The sequence below is a fragment of the Talpa occidentalis genome, unplaced genomic scaffold, assembly GCF_014898055.3.
Source record: "Talpa occidentalis isolate TD23 unplaced genomic scaffold, MPIMG_talOcc4v2.1 talOcc4.3, whole genome shotgun sequence".
NCBI classification, from domain to species: domain Eukaryota; kingdom Metazoa; phylum Chordata; class Mammalia; order Eulipotyphla; family Talpidae; genus Talpa; species Talpa occidentalis.
Window position 1 is genome coordinate 90,272,671 of NW_023603184.1, and position 14,995 is coordinate 90,287,665.

A 14,995-nucleotide genomic window follows, 5' to 3' on the forward strand; every position below is an offset into this window, starting at 1 on the left:
TGTTACTGCAAGGGTATTGGGTTAATACGAAATCAAAGGAGAAATAAAAATAAGTCTGAAGAGAGACAAAAATGACTACACAAACTGCCAGAAATTATAGGCTACAGCAAAAGAAATACTAAGTGGGAAGCATAGAGCAAGAGGCCTGTCTTAAGAAACGAGAAAGAATTCAAATAAATAATTTAACCCCACAACTTACAGAACTAGAAAAAATAATAAACAAATGAAATCAAAAGCCACTTGAAGAAAGGAAATAATAATTACAGAAGAAATAAACAAAATAGAAATATAAAAGACAGTACAAAAGATCAATTTAAACAAAAGTTGGTTCTTTGAGATTATAAACAAAATGGACAAACCTCTAGCAATGCTCATTAAGAAAAAAAGAGACAAAATTCTAATAGAATCAGAAATGACAAAGAAGTTACAAAAGAGATCTCAGAAATACAGAGGCCCATGAGAGACACTACGAACATCTTTATGCCAATGAATTGGATAATACAGAAGTAACAGACAATTTCATAAAAGCATTTAACCTTATGAGACTGAATCAGGAAGAAACAGACAACCCAAATAGACCAATTTTAAGCAAGGAAATTGAAACGGTAATAAAAAAAAAAGCTAAGGGCCAAATGGTTTCACTAATGGTTTTACCAAACCCTTAAAGAATTAATATCTATGCTTCTCAATTTTTTTTTAATATTAGAGAAGAAGGAATGCTTCCAACTGCATTCTATGTGGCCAACATTACTATGATACCAAGAGTAGACATAAGACATCACATAAAGAGGAAAGCTACAGACCAATATTCCTGATGAACTTATAAAAAATCTCACTAAAATCTTAGCAAACTTAATTCAACAATGTGTTAAAAGGATCATAATTCATGATCAAGTAGGAGACATTCCAAGGATGAAAGGATGATACAATATCCATAAATCAATGAATGTGATTCACCACTTCAACAAAAGGACATACAAAAATCACATGGTCATATCATTAGATGCAGAGAAGACAATTGAAAAGATCCAGCACATACTTACGATAAAACTGTCAATAAAATGAGGCTATAAGAGGCATACCTCAACATAATAAAGGCCATATATGGCAAATCCACAGCAAACTTCATACTCAATGTTGAAAAACTGACAACTTTTCTTCTAAGATCAGGCATAAGACAAGGATGCCTACTTTCACCATAACTATTCAATATAGTATTGAAAGTCTTAATTAGAACAACTAGGCAAGTGAAAGATATAAAAGGAATCCAAACTGGAAAAGTGGAAGCAACTATCACTATTTCTAGATTACATGAAAATTTACATAGAAAATCTGAAATCTGCCACTAAAAAACTATTAGAAACAATAAACCAGTACAATAAAGTGGTAGACTTAAAAATCAATATACAAAATTTGGTTGTATTTCTATATGCAAACAAAAAACTAGAAGAGAAGGAAATCAACAAAACAATTCCTTTTGCAATCATACCAAAAAATAATTAAATACATGGTACTAAATCTAACAGGGTGTGAAAGAACTTACAATAAAAACTGTAAGAAATTACTTAAAGGAAAATTATTAATATAGAACACAAAGAAATGGAAAGATGTTGCTTGATGATGGTTTGGAAAAGTTGTAATTTATTTATTTATTTTTTTCAATGTGTATTGAATGCTTTTATTTTAACTTAAAATTTTTTTTTTCATTTTACATCACTGTTCATTTTTAAACAATATTTGCCTCTCCCATCCCCTCAGGTGTAGTCCCCATAGATTTCCTTCACCAATGCTCTTGTGTACCATTACCTCAGTCCCCTGTGCTCTTCCCCTGTCTGGTTTTGCTTTGTTGCAAAGGACACAAAAACATTGATTCAAAAGAACACCTGTTCCCCATATGTTTATTGCAGCACTATTTACAATAGGTAAAACCTGGAAACAACCCAAATGCCCAAAAATAGATGACTGGATCAAGAAGATGTGGTATATATACACAGTGGAATATTATTCAGCAATCAAAAAAGATAAACTCATGCCATTCGCAGTAATGTGAATGGAGCTATAAGGAATTATACTCTGTGAAATAAGTCAGAAGGAAAAAGAAAAATATCAGATGGTTTCACTATAACAGGAATATAGGGAAACCAAATAAGACATCAGTGTAAAAAAATAGTAACAACACAAAAAATTGTAATTTAAAGTGGCCACCTTACACATAGCAATATACAGACTCAATCAGTCTCTCAAAGTTTCAAAGTCTTTTTTCATAGAAATAGAGCAAACATTAATGAAAAATAAATGGAATCACAAAAGACCTCAAATAGTCAAAGAAATTTTGAAAGAAAAAAAATGAATGGTATCAGTCAGACTTTAAACTAGAAACAAATCTACAGGTATCAAAATAGTATGATACTGGAATAAAAATAGACACAGATCAACAGAATAGAATTGAGGTCCCTGAATTAAACCCATACTGTACGAAAGTTAACTGATCACAAAAGAGCCACAAGTATACAATGGAGAAAAGATAGTCACTTCAACAATGATGTTGGGAAAACTGGAAAACCATATACAAAAGAATGAAACTAGAAAAGTACCTCTCAAAAAAATAACTCAAAATGTATTAAAAACATGGTTATAAGACCTGAAACCATAAAATGCATAGAACAAAATATATGCAAAACACTGTGAGACATTGGCCTTAGTAATGCCTTTGGGGAGTCAACCACAATAGCAAGAGAAATTAAAGCAAAATTAAACAAATGGGACTACATCAAACTAAAAAGCTCTGCACAGCATTATTAAAAAGAAACTCTTATTTAAATGAAAAGACACTCCATAGTGTGGGAGAAAATAATTGCATATCATACACATGACAAAAGACTAATATCTAAGGTATGCAAAGAATTCACACAATTCAACAAAGAGAAAATAAATAAACCAATCTATTTAGCAGAAGAGCTAAACAGACATTTCTAAATAAGATATACAAATGGTCAACATGCACATGAAAATTGGTCATCATCACTTATCATCAGGGAAATGCATACTAAAACCACAATGAAATATCACATCATAACCAAAAGAATGTCCATCTAGATAGTTATCTATTAGCCTAAATGTTCAGCCTATTGTAGGCAGTCACTATCTTTTACAGAACGAATGGAGAGCAATGGTAAATTAGGGGAGTTCACTAAGGAAAGATTTATTGAGATGGCTTCATTTGTCCATCAATTAAATATTACCTACTTTAAAATTCTTTATAGCCACAATCTTGCAAAAAGAGGCTCTTACAATGTCTATCATATATGCAAAATACGTAAGTAACATATTTAATATCTTTCATCTTTTCATTTTTTGTTATTCAAAGCTAAACTCCATTGTAATTGATATTCTTGCAACATAAATTCATTTAGTGTATGTATGTTCTTCAGTTGTTACTAAGTTTATATTAAACTGTTACCTTAGTCTTAATAATAATAATATACAATAACAATAATTGGCACAGTTTATTTTGTACTTAGACTCCAGAGTAAGTACTGCATATACATTAACTCATACAATACCCCAAATATCCTGGATGAAGGTATATTAGTTTTCAGGATTTCCAGAGGGGAAAACAGTTTTGAAATGTTGACTAATTATATGGTTATCATTATAGAGTTAGAGGCAAGATTTGAAATTATATACTCCTATTTCCAAAGCTGATGCTCTTAATCACTGTCATAAGTGGTAAACATAATTGAAAACTTTGCTCTAACTACTCACAGGTTGATCCAATTATTTAATATATTTCTACTAAATATCAGAGGAGGCTCTATGGGTTGGAGAAATCACTTTTATGTCAATTATTTACCTTTGACAGGCTGATGATCCCTCATTTATAGTACATACATAATATACAACATTTCTATTTCCAAAATTGCTCTTATGACACTTAAACATTCAGCACAATATATTCCTTTTATTCTGCATGTCCTCTATTATCTAGGTGGTCAGGGACTCTATATTTTAGCTGCCACCTGTATTTTCCTATGCCTACCATATTACCTGGATCAATAAAGATTTACTGAAGAACAAATGAGTCAATGAAATAATGAGTGAATTTTTTTCTTTTCAAGTATGATATAAATATTTCCTGGGGAGGGTATAATATATCTAAAGTAAGAGTAAAATTATTTCAATCAGCAATAAATAAATAAATGTGACAGTTTAAAGAGAGTTTAATAAAGGTACTATATAGAACAGCATGTCTAGGAATTAAGGGAGGCACAAGTGATAACATGGTGCAATGTCTAGACTCTAGTAAAATGCACGTAACTATAACAACACTTTAAATACTGTTCAATGCCTGAGGATTACAGGGGTGGGGGTGGGATTTCAGGGTGAGGATTCTCCAGAAGGGGACCAAATGCCATTCAGTCAAAGGAGACAGTCACCCTTGGCAGTAACATACTTCTTCATTCTTCATTCCTCTGACTGTCCACTTGTGATCACATACCCTTAAGCCAAAGGGCTAGGGCCTCATTCATTTGTATGGTCAGTCAGGAAGACTCTCTTCAGAGAGCACAGAGGATGGTGCTGTGAGTAGACTGATAGGCACAAACAAGACGTCCGGCACAAGCTCATTCTCAACTTCAAATGTCCTTTAAAAGCATATTCAAAATATAATTTCCCAGCAAGCACTTAGTTGTATATTTAGTAAAACAAGAAAATATTGCAAATCTATTAAGGGACTTTTTTAAAAAATGGTATTTTTGAAAAATAGAGCAGAGAATCACTACTATTGAGGGGGAGAAATAATGCTTTCTTTTTTATGCATAATCCCCAAGGTTTCTGTGGGATTAAATAAGATGTCTATGAAAATGCTATGCAAATGTAAGTTGCCTTTTTTTAAAGTGAAGAAAACAACCTTGTAATTATGCTCTTCATTTTTCCTTCTTTCATTGACATTTCCAAGAATGCACAATACTGTCTTTCTAATGATCCAGTTAAAATGCAATCAAATAATTATGATATGATGTGATAAATGTGGGAGATTAATTTTGTCTCCAGATGGGGGTTGGGCAAGGCTTCAGAGAAGAGGCGACATATGAATTGGACCTTGAAGAGTAAATAGGAATTCAGCAGAAGTGGTCAGGAAGGTGATTTTAGCAGGGAAGGAAACACAAGTAAAGGCATAGAAGTGCATCGCTTTCAGTTCATTGGGGAAGTAGGAGGTACTGGATCTGTGAAGGGTGGAAAGAAGGCCTGCAAGAAATTGTCCAGGGACTTTTTGCTTTTCTTTCTTTTTTTTGGTCTACACTATAGATATTGGAGTCTTTTTGCTGTTATTGTTTTAACATAGAGTGGTAATTTTAATACCAAATTCCAGTTATAATTCCCTGGGGAACTTTAAAGAAATACTAATATTGATGCTTGGAACCAATTAAATCTGAATGTTTAGGAACGAAGATTGGGTATAGTTTTTTTTTTTTTTTTTCAAATGATCTCATGAGGAAAAAAAATGATCCCTTTGTAGTTTTAAGGTCTAGCCAGTGATGAGAATCTGTAGAGTAACATGAATAAACTAATCATTACCATTAGTAAAGATTTTTTTCCTTGAGCAATATGCAAACATAACCAATCGGTTCCTTCATACTGCTTCCTGCACACGCCCTCTAGGCCATTATGCAGGCACCTACCTCACATTCAGGATTGCATGATAATTTTCCACATGTCCCCAATCTGTACTTTATATCATATACTTCATTTCAATGAATGTCATCAAAGCATATCCAGTCCAAAAATTAGTCATTCTTCACTGTTTTCTATTACAATCACCAAATTCTCTTTTTCTACTTCCTATTATTCATCGAGGCTACCTGACATCTCACTGGCTTATTGTTTCCTCCCCTACTCCACACCTCCATGTCCTTTCACCTGAATAGTAACTGGCATCCAAGTTTCAATTTTGTCCTGATTCAGTTTCTACAAAATTGACACATCTGAAATATAGATGCACAAATCCTTCTACAATTGAATACTCTGATATTTTCTCAATTTTCTTAGGAAAAATTATCCCATGAGATAACAGATTTAGCAAATGAGAACCACTCTATTTTGTTTATTAATATATGGCAGATAATAAAGATCATCACAAGGTTACTTTCAGTTATAACTTCATACTTTCAGTTATAACTTCCTCGCTTAATTCTGTGATATCAGGTATTGGTGTGCTCATATAAGTAAAAACATTTTAACACAAATTGAAATGATTTTAAGATTGTTTTGCCTTCTGCTGCTGGCCTCTTTCACTTTGTTGCATTTCTCACTGGTTGGTCCTCATGTGCTGTTTCTTTTCTTGGCACTTACACTCGCCACTCTATCTGGGCAACTCATTTCATCTTTCAGGTCTCCTTCATGTATTATTCATGCCTAACTCTCTGAGACTATAAAAATTTGTATTACCCTTATAAAGTCTACTTAGACTGTATAATTGTTTATTTACTTTTGTATTTTATTCAAAGTACGTCAAGTTTTGTAGCACAAGACAAAAAAAGTTTTGTTCATCATGTATTGTAATGCCGTTAATGGTGAAGGGTAGTTTTTGAGTATTTGTTGAATGAAGGAATGTCCTAGTCTGGGGATACAATGATACGGTTATAGATAATGCTCAGGCCCTGTCCTCCAAAAATTTACAGTCTAGTGTGGAGAGCAGTCAAGTAATTGGAAAAATACAATGCAATGTAAAATGTATTATTTTTGGTAAAAGTTATGGGATGCCAAGGAGCTCATAGGAATGGTGTTTAATTCAGCCTTGACTGAGAGTGTGGGTTAATTATGGAAAACTGGTTGAGGATTTGCGGTCTAAATTTATTGTGGAAAGAGAAGTAATTAACTGGTGGTAAAGGGAAGACCAAAAAGTGTGGGACACAAACATTGAAGAACTATACAAAGGCCAGAAAAGGAGAGAAAGGAGTGAGAGGTAGAGGAATCACAAGTGGTAAAAGATGCGAGAGAACGAAAATGATAAGTGTGTCTCAAAGGATAAAATGGACATGCATTTGAAACTTGATCTTGAGGTCAATTAAAAGTCATTAAATATTGTAAGCAGGGTCTTGACATGATCAAGCTTTATCTTTAGAGTGATCATTAACTATATTGTGGAGACTCTTTGAGAGGGTATAGATAGATAAGCAATTAGAAAACAAGAGTAGTTCCAGAAAAAAGGGGTCACAGTGGACAAACAGATGAGAATTAGTAAAGAGATATTAATTTGGAAGCCCCATTAGGATCTGATAATTGATAGGAAAAAAGGGGGCACAAAAGAAGGAGGAATAATCAATTAAAACTCCTGGTTTTAAAATTCTTCCATTACAGGAAGTAGGGTATAGCTGATAAGGATCAGACTGCCTGTGGAGTGAAGACAATTTCAGCTTCAGGCTATTTGCAGAGAGGAATGGAATATTGTTATAGGCTAACTTATGCCCCCCCCCCAAAGATTTGTTGAAGTTCTAACTCTGGTATTTCAGAATATGATCTTACTAGAAAATAAGGTCATTCAAGAGGAAATTAAAGTTAACATGAGGTCACACTTCAGTAGGGTAGGTCCCTACTCCAACAGAACTGGTGTTCTTCTAAAAAAGACTGCTACCCGGAGACAGCAACACAAGGAGAAAACCACAAGAAGACTCCTACATTGGAGGAGTATCCAAGGAACTCCAAAGATTGCTGTCAACCACCAGAATCCAAGAAGAGTCAACTTCTCTCCCCTAGAGTTTTCAGAGAGCACATTGTCCCCCTTCACAACCCAACACTTTCTTTCAGATTCCCAACTTCCACGATTGGGAGATAATACATTTCTGTGGTTTGAAGTCACCCAGTTTGTTGTACTTTGTTACAGCTGTCCTAGGAAGCTAATATATTGCACAGTTAAAATAATGCAACCTAGGGCCTCCCCGGTGGCGCAGCGGTTGAGCGCTGGGTTGCGAAGTTGCCCGCAGCCTCTGCAGCGCTGGTTCCATCCCGGCCACTGGGCGAGGGTCCCACAGGGTGCGCAGACCTCTCCTGCCACCCGCTGCTCCCCTCAGCAGTGTACTTTGCCTGTCTGCCTGCTCTGCTCTCCTCTCTGGCTCTGAATTCTCTCACCCTTCTGTGCTTCGGACTGTACCCAGTGCTTGTATAAATAAATAAATCTTTAAAAAAAATAATGCAACCAAATGTTTTTGATAATTTGCTGTGTAACAGTAACTATTATTAATAATTTGCATGTATCAACCAATTTAATCCTCTTTGCAAATTTAGGATGTAGGTACTGTAATTACAAAAAAGGGAAGAAAAATAGGTTGAGTAAAAGAGGGAAATTACAGGAAATGAAAAGAAAAAAAATTGAGTTATTTTTATGTCTCCTGGATATCTCTGTTTGAGAGACCTGACTGTTTTCCACGAGCTGTTGAAATCTAAGAGGTCAACAAGTTTCCCTTAATGTAAAAATCAAAATCAAAACAAAGAAACAAGCAACCCTGCAGTGAGTGTAAAAGCAAAACCCACCAATTGTGTCATGTAAGCATTTGTTTCCATGAGGATCTCTGGCTGACCCATCAGACAGCAATGACAGAGATCAATGTAGGAGGAAAAGAGGGATTTCCCTGCCTAGGTACCCCAGATGATGTATTTTTGGATGGAACTTTTGATCTATTTTTATGGTAGGAAATGCAAGGGGCAAGCGATGAATTTAGATGAAATGCAAATAAGAATGTATGATTCCCTACCAAAAATGTAAGTTTTAAAACCATGTGACTGATTATCCTGTAGGATAAGCAGGTCAAGATAGCATAGCCATCATACCATTGTTCATTGTTCGTAGTATTACCCAGGGAACACAAAACACAGCAGTTAGCCCTCACTCCCTCTGGGTGGCTACTTAGAACTTGATTGCCTCCCTGCCTAACTGTTAGGGAAATACATTTCCTCAGAAATAAATCCCCACCATAAACGTATATATGAGTTGAACCTGTAAAGTTATGAGTTGGATTTTCACTGTAGCTCATGGAATCAGTTTCAAAAGCTGAGGAAACAACGGAGGCGCTTTAGGCTGCCAAGATAGATAGGTTTTAAGGAATAATTTATGTGATGCTGAGATATGTGCTAGATTTGAGATGATGTAAATGAAGAGATTTTGGAAAGAATAAAGCATTATATAAATATATTTCTATTCAAGATGGTTAATAATCACTGTGTTATTCAGCACCTGACCAGGCATTAAATTATTTTACATAAGCCTTGTATTTCAGGTTAAATATTATCCAACGTAGCATTTTAGGAACTGATTTGTATTCCATCTGGAGTAATCCTCTGGTTATTATTATTATTTTTATATAATTGGCAATGTATATTTGTACTTAACTGAAGAGGTGTACATAGAGCTCCTTGCACCTTTTATTAGAGATGGTAGAATGTTTTACATACAAGTATTAGTTCAGTTTATTTACGAGCATGAAAACACAGAAAAGTTTCGAGAGCCACCTGAAATCACATGAGACAATGTCATGATAATGTTGGGACACAGCAGTCCTGGACCCCAGTTATGCACTCAGATCTCTTGAATGGTGCCTCTTCTAAACACTTAAAAATGTTGTTTTTCTACTTCAATAAAGATCTATTAAAGGAAATCTGGCTCAATTTTCAAGTTATAATTTCGTTGGCACAACATTAATTTGAGCCTGAAAACCATCACATAAACTAACAAATTTAGCAAATGGGAATCATGCTAGTGTGCTCATTAGTATATGGCTGATAATAAAGATCACTGCAAGTTTACATACTTTAGCTATAACTGCCTCACTTAATTCCATGATACCAGATACTGGTATATTTGTATTCTGGAAACACATATGTTTAAGTGTCATTTTAATTTTTAGCAGTGATTTCCTAAGTCTGTATGCCCAGATAAATTTTTGGGGTATGTGTTCAGAATCCTGAAGAGTGAATTTTTAGGTAACTGTGAACAGACAATACTTGGAGTATAAGGAAAGTTTCTTTAGGAAAATGGCATCATGGGTTCTGGCTGCTGACATATTATTGTTGCTTGTGATGCAAATGTCCTGCACAGGATTTTCAAATCACAACAGTCTGGAGCAGAAATTGACAGAAGGACAGATTAATAACTGCAATAGGTTTTATTTGCTGTTGTTTCTATACCTACTTATAACAGACAACTGGTATTGATAGTTAATGTTTGTTCTGCTTCATAAGTGTGTATAAACTGCTACAAGTAGTAAAATTAATATGGTCATTTCCACTTTTTTATCATTATATTTTTAGAAATAAAATAACACTAACAGTAACAACATCCACACACACTTGATTGATGTTACTTACATCTATTCACAAAGGATGGGGCTGGAGTGAAAACCCACCTATATGAATGAATGTAGTACTGGGTTGTCACTTTGAATTTGTGAGAGAAGATTTTTGAGGACAATTGAGTAAAGTATTAAAAAAAGTTCCATGATTTCTAAAAACAATGATCACTATGATAACAGTACTTCAAAGCATCCTACATTGTATTTGTCACTGAGGAAGAAATTGTAAACTATGTATAAATTTAAAATGACTCCAAGCATGAATACTAATGCTACAACAAAACAAAAACGAAATAAAATAAAATTGTATGTATATATATATTTTTATATACATACCCTACACACATATATAGTTTCCCCTTCTATTGCAACATCTTTTTGAAATTTTCTTCTAAATCATACTGAAGAAAAGTATAATTTTTGTTTATGACCTATTCTTAACTCTGATAAGTCACAAGTTATATTGGTTCTTAAATGGAAAGTTCTCTTTGTTTCCTAATCAATTCACACATCTAGTTAATATACCATAGAATATAAATGCCCATTTCAATTCTAAAAATACTATTGTCTCAAAAGAACTGTGAGATGAGCAAACACCTATACCATTGGTCAAAGATGGAAATGATGACATCAATAGGCTCTATGCCAAAATATTTGAAACATCACAATTACATTTTTTAAAGTCTTCACATCTCATTTAACACTTTCACTGCCAATGAATGCTGGTTCAAAAAGGTACAGACAAACCTAAAATTTACTTTGGTGCAATGTACTGCTCCGAATTTGGAAAGTACTCCACTTTGCCCACCAAATGGACACTTTGTATGGTTACCTGTGTGAGTTATTTGCTATACTTTTTTTATTTCCAATGCAGCCAATACTTATATCATACATGATGCAGTGAAAGGTCCAAACAAGACTTCAGGTTTCCATCAACATAATAATGTCACATTCTTACTGCTTCACCCTCAGCCCTGTGGTTTGGAAGATCAGAATTTGACTGGACACTATGCATATGAAGTATGAGAACACAATCTGATTTGCTCCATGCTGATTCTATCATGCTAAGTGTGGTCTTAAAAAAATCAATTGGTTTACTAATTAAACTCACTTACCCAAAATAAAATTGCACCATTAGGTAGGGAAAAAAAGCTGCTTGAAAAATATTTTAACTATTAAACAAAAAGCTTTTCATCACAACAAATATTGTGCATGTTCTTCTAATTTATCAGCTCAAACATGAATAATAGGGTTACCTGTGCTACATATCAAGGAGAGTGTGCTCCTGGCGAGATCTACTCTTGAAAAGAGCGTGAAAATTTAGGCTGTCCAATCAAGTAGTCAATTCTGAAAGGAAAACAAAATCAGTTCAGAGAAAAAAATTAAGAAAACCAGTATGTGGACAAGTTCTTTAAATAACTGCTTTTGTAACTGAATTTTCCACATTGTTATAATGATAAGGTCCTCAAGATAACCTCAGTTTCAGATTTTTCAAATATACTATAAAACGTCATGGTTTTGCAAATCCAGCACCACACAGGAGGTGTAAATCTTTGGTCACCAAACAGGCTGTGGAAACTTACAAGAAACTGAAATATCTTTAGTGATGTGTTTCTAGACAGATCAGGTGGTGCTGGAGCAATGCTAGTCGGTTGATATACTGTTCACCTTCAGTGTGGAACCCTAATATTAGCTGAGGAATTTTATCAAATGCTCCACCTGTAAAGGATTTTCTCGCTTTCCAAGAAGACTTTTGATAATACATATTATCTTTCTTTTCACAAAAGCCTGGATAGGTTTAGGAAATATCTGTTCTAGCTTATGTTGGCTTTTGCTTTTCAGAGCAAATTCCCTTTGGCAAAGATGTTATCCAGATCACTATGAGTGTGTGTGTGCATGTGTGTGCATATGTGTCACATATTTTGTAAATTGTACAAACACAAATACTCTTCCTCAAGTTCTAACAAATCAGAAAATTTAAATAATTATGAGCTTCCAATTTCTCCAAATCTTACAAACACCCACATCTATTTTATCTTTGTAATCCTGATCTCTTTCATTTTAATCTATTTATGAACATATCTGTTTGGACTGGCCCTTATGGAGAGGTCCATATTCACACAAAGGAGCCATTTATTTACTTCAAAGTGCTTTTTTTACATGTTAGCAAAAAAATCAGGTGATCGGAGATGAAATTAACTGATAGAAGTAGAAAGATGAAGTGTGGCTAGAAAAGTGCTTTGTTCTGTTTATTTATTTTAGCTGTATGGAAAAGGGCCACTGACTCATTCAGCGCTCCTTAACATTGGTGCTGACTTATTGGAGGGTTTTCCCTTCTTACATTATACACAGCGCGTGTGCACACATACACACGCATACACAATAGATGCTCAGTTACTATTTATATATTATCATCTGCCAGGGTCTTTGAAATTTCTGTTTTGCATTAAAGACAAAGAATTCCTCTCTCTGCTCAATGAGGGTTTCCTGACACAAGAACACAATTAACTCTTTATTGGCCTAACTAATTCCTGCATTTTAAAAAGTAGCCAGATATGACAAAAGTGGAGCACTCAATCCACAGGGTGGCCATTAACTGTACTCTGTTACTGTATGTTCTCAATTCAGACCACAATTACTGTCAGGGAATTGCACTGGAAGCTCCTTCTTGTACGCAAACAGAAATACTATTCATTAAAGAGCACTTTCAATAAAATACAATCTATATTTTTTAATGAATATTTGAGAAAGAAAATACAATCTTGGGTTCAGAAACCTGCAATATGGTTATTATTCTTTTAATAACATAGACTTTCTCATGTACATATACTGACAGATGTAGAAGGAAGCAGAAATGAGATGGCGAGCTTTAACTCAGAAGAAATGAAAAAGCCGAGCCACAGTAAACTAAGTCAATGTTAAATAAGGATTTCCTGGAACCACCTACAGCAGACACAGCTTTCTATGGGTTTTATTGATGTTCCAGAGATGGTAAATTCTACTTAAATCTTTCAAACCCAGTTAAATATGGGAACACGGACCACTTCAGAAACTGAAAAAAAAAAAAACCAAGGGGCCCATCTAAGACTAATGTTGCTCCAAGAGTCTGCCACTCCATCCTAAATTCTCCTTTCTCCTAGTGTATTTTTAATTTTAGTAACTGCAATTTTCATATTTATAGACTGTTGGTTCTGATAAAACACCTGGCTGCAGTTTCTAGAAAATGAAATCACAATGTCTAATGTTCAAGGAAAATGTCTCCATTTTCTTTGAATGAACTTTAAATATAACTCAACTGAAAAACCAAAATGAAAACATGTGTGTGTACATACAAAGTATATAAACACATACATGCATTTGTAAGAAAAGGACTTACTGGATTTATTATCGTGGGTCTATTAAATACAAGAGTAGTTTGCTCTAGTAGCACTCTAAGGTGGTCCAGCTAAATTGTCAATTGCTTCAGAGAGCAATAGCACAAACAAGAGTGTTGATAAAGACTGAGAGTTGTTTCCTTGGCTAAAAAAAAAAAAAACCCAAACTCCAGGAATTCTGCTACTCAAACCAACCTTCCATTGAAAATCTAAATTGTGCTTCCAGAAAATAACTAAATTATGATTTTTAAAGAAATAAAAAAAATTGGTGGAAGCAATCTATTACTATAATAAGCTGTCAAAGGGAACAACGCAACAATTTTTTAAGAAAAAGGAAGCTCACTAATTTAGAGTGTTTTAAAGTAAACAACTTATATAAAAACCTGAATTCACAGTGGGGTAAATGATTTAAAATCAAAGCATTTAAAATCCAGTCCCCCACTCCCTACAAAATAAGCTCTATGCCAGTTATCAGGATTATTATCAACAGCTTGGTGCTAATTTTGAATCACTTTTTAACTAAAAAATGCATAATTTTGAAGTAAATCCACTGCAAATGAACAGGTTTTTCTTTTTCCCCTTTTATTTTTAGTTTGGTTACCTATGAAGCCCATGACTGGATCACACACTCAAACAGAATATTTGAGAATAGGGGTGTAGTAAAAATGTCTTTCAATTATTTCCTAAAGAGGCTGTTTCACCTCCTGCCCATCACTCGCAAATGGAAAGGAAGACTTAAGAATTTCAGAAACAGCATTTTGCTTGTGAGTGCCAGTCATGCATGGAGTGAAATGTGTTAACCTTTAAACAATTTGGGAGTGGATGCAGTTAATAGGTAGGACAGATAGTTACAAAGTCCTGATTAACTACAGAGTGCATAGACATGTGGAAACTTGTCTGTGGTGAAAGGGAAGAGACAGGGGCGATTATTTACCGGTCTGGAGACCAGGTCCCAGGGAACAGAATGAGAAATTCTGAACAGCAACATTGCCCTCTTTTGGCAAAACAGGGTACAGTGTGTTTACCTCACTCCCAGGTGAAAGCATTTCTTCAGGACACAGAAATTTTCCACATCAAGAAAAATGACACAAACTAAAACAAAACAAAAGAAAACAGAAGGCGGGAAGAGTTCACCTAGAAACTCTGAAGGTAGACACAATTTGAATGGAGTCAAGACACTTCGGTGATGGGCTAACAAAGAAGCCTTTAGACTCTCGCTCTTTCTGTAGTCCACTCCCAGTGACAACTGGTTTCTTTAACCCTTGTATTTATCCTTGA

At 34.5% G+C, this 14,995-nt stretch overlaps 1 long non-coding RNA gene across 8 annotated transcripts in view; it reads right to left on the reverse strand.

Annotated features, from left to right (window-relative positions):
- Nucleotides 1–14,995, reverse strand: part of LOC119255848 (uncharacterized) — a 428,764-nt gene that overhangs the window by 109,658 nt on the left and 304,111 nt on the right. For all 8 annotated transcript variants that reach the window (XR_008553572.1, XR_008553573.1, XR_008553569.1 and 5 more), the window contains one exon: nucleotides 11,600–11,690. This is a non-coding gene — a long non-coding RNA (uncharacterized LOC119255848). The remainder of the gene's footprint in view (nucleotides 1–11,599; nucleotides 11,691–14,995) is intronic.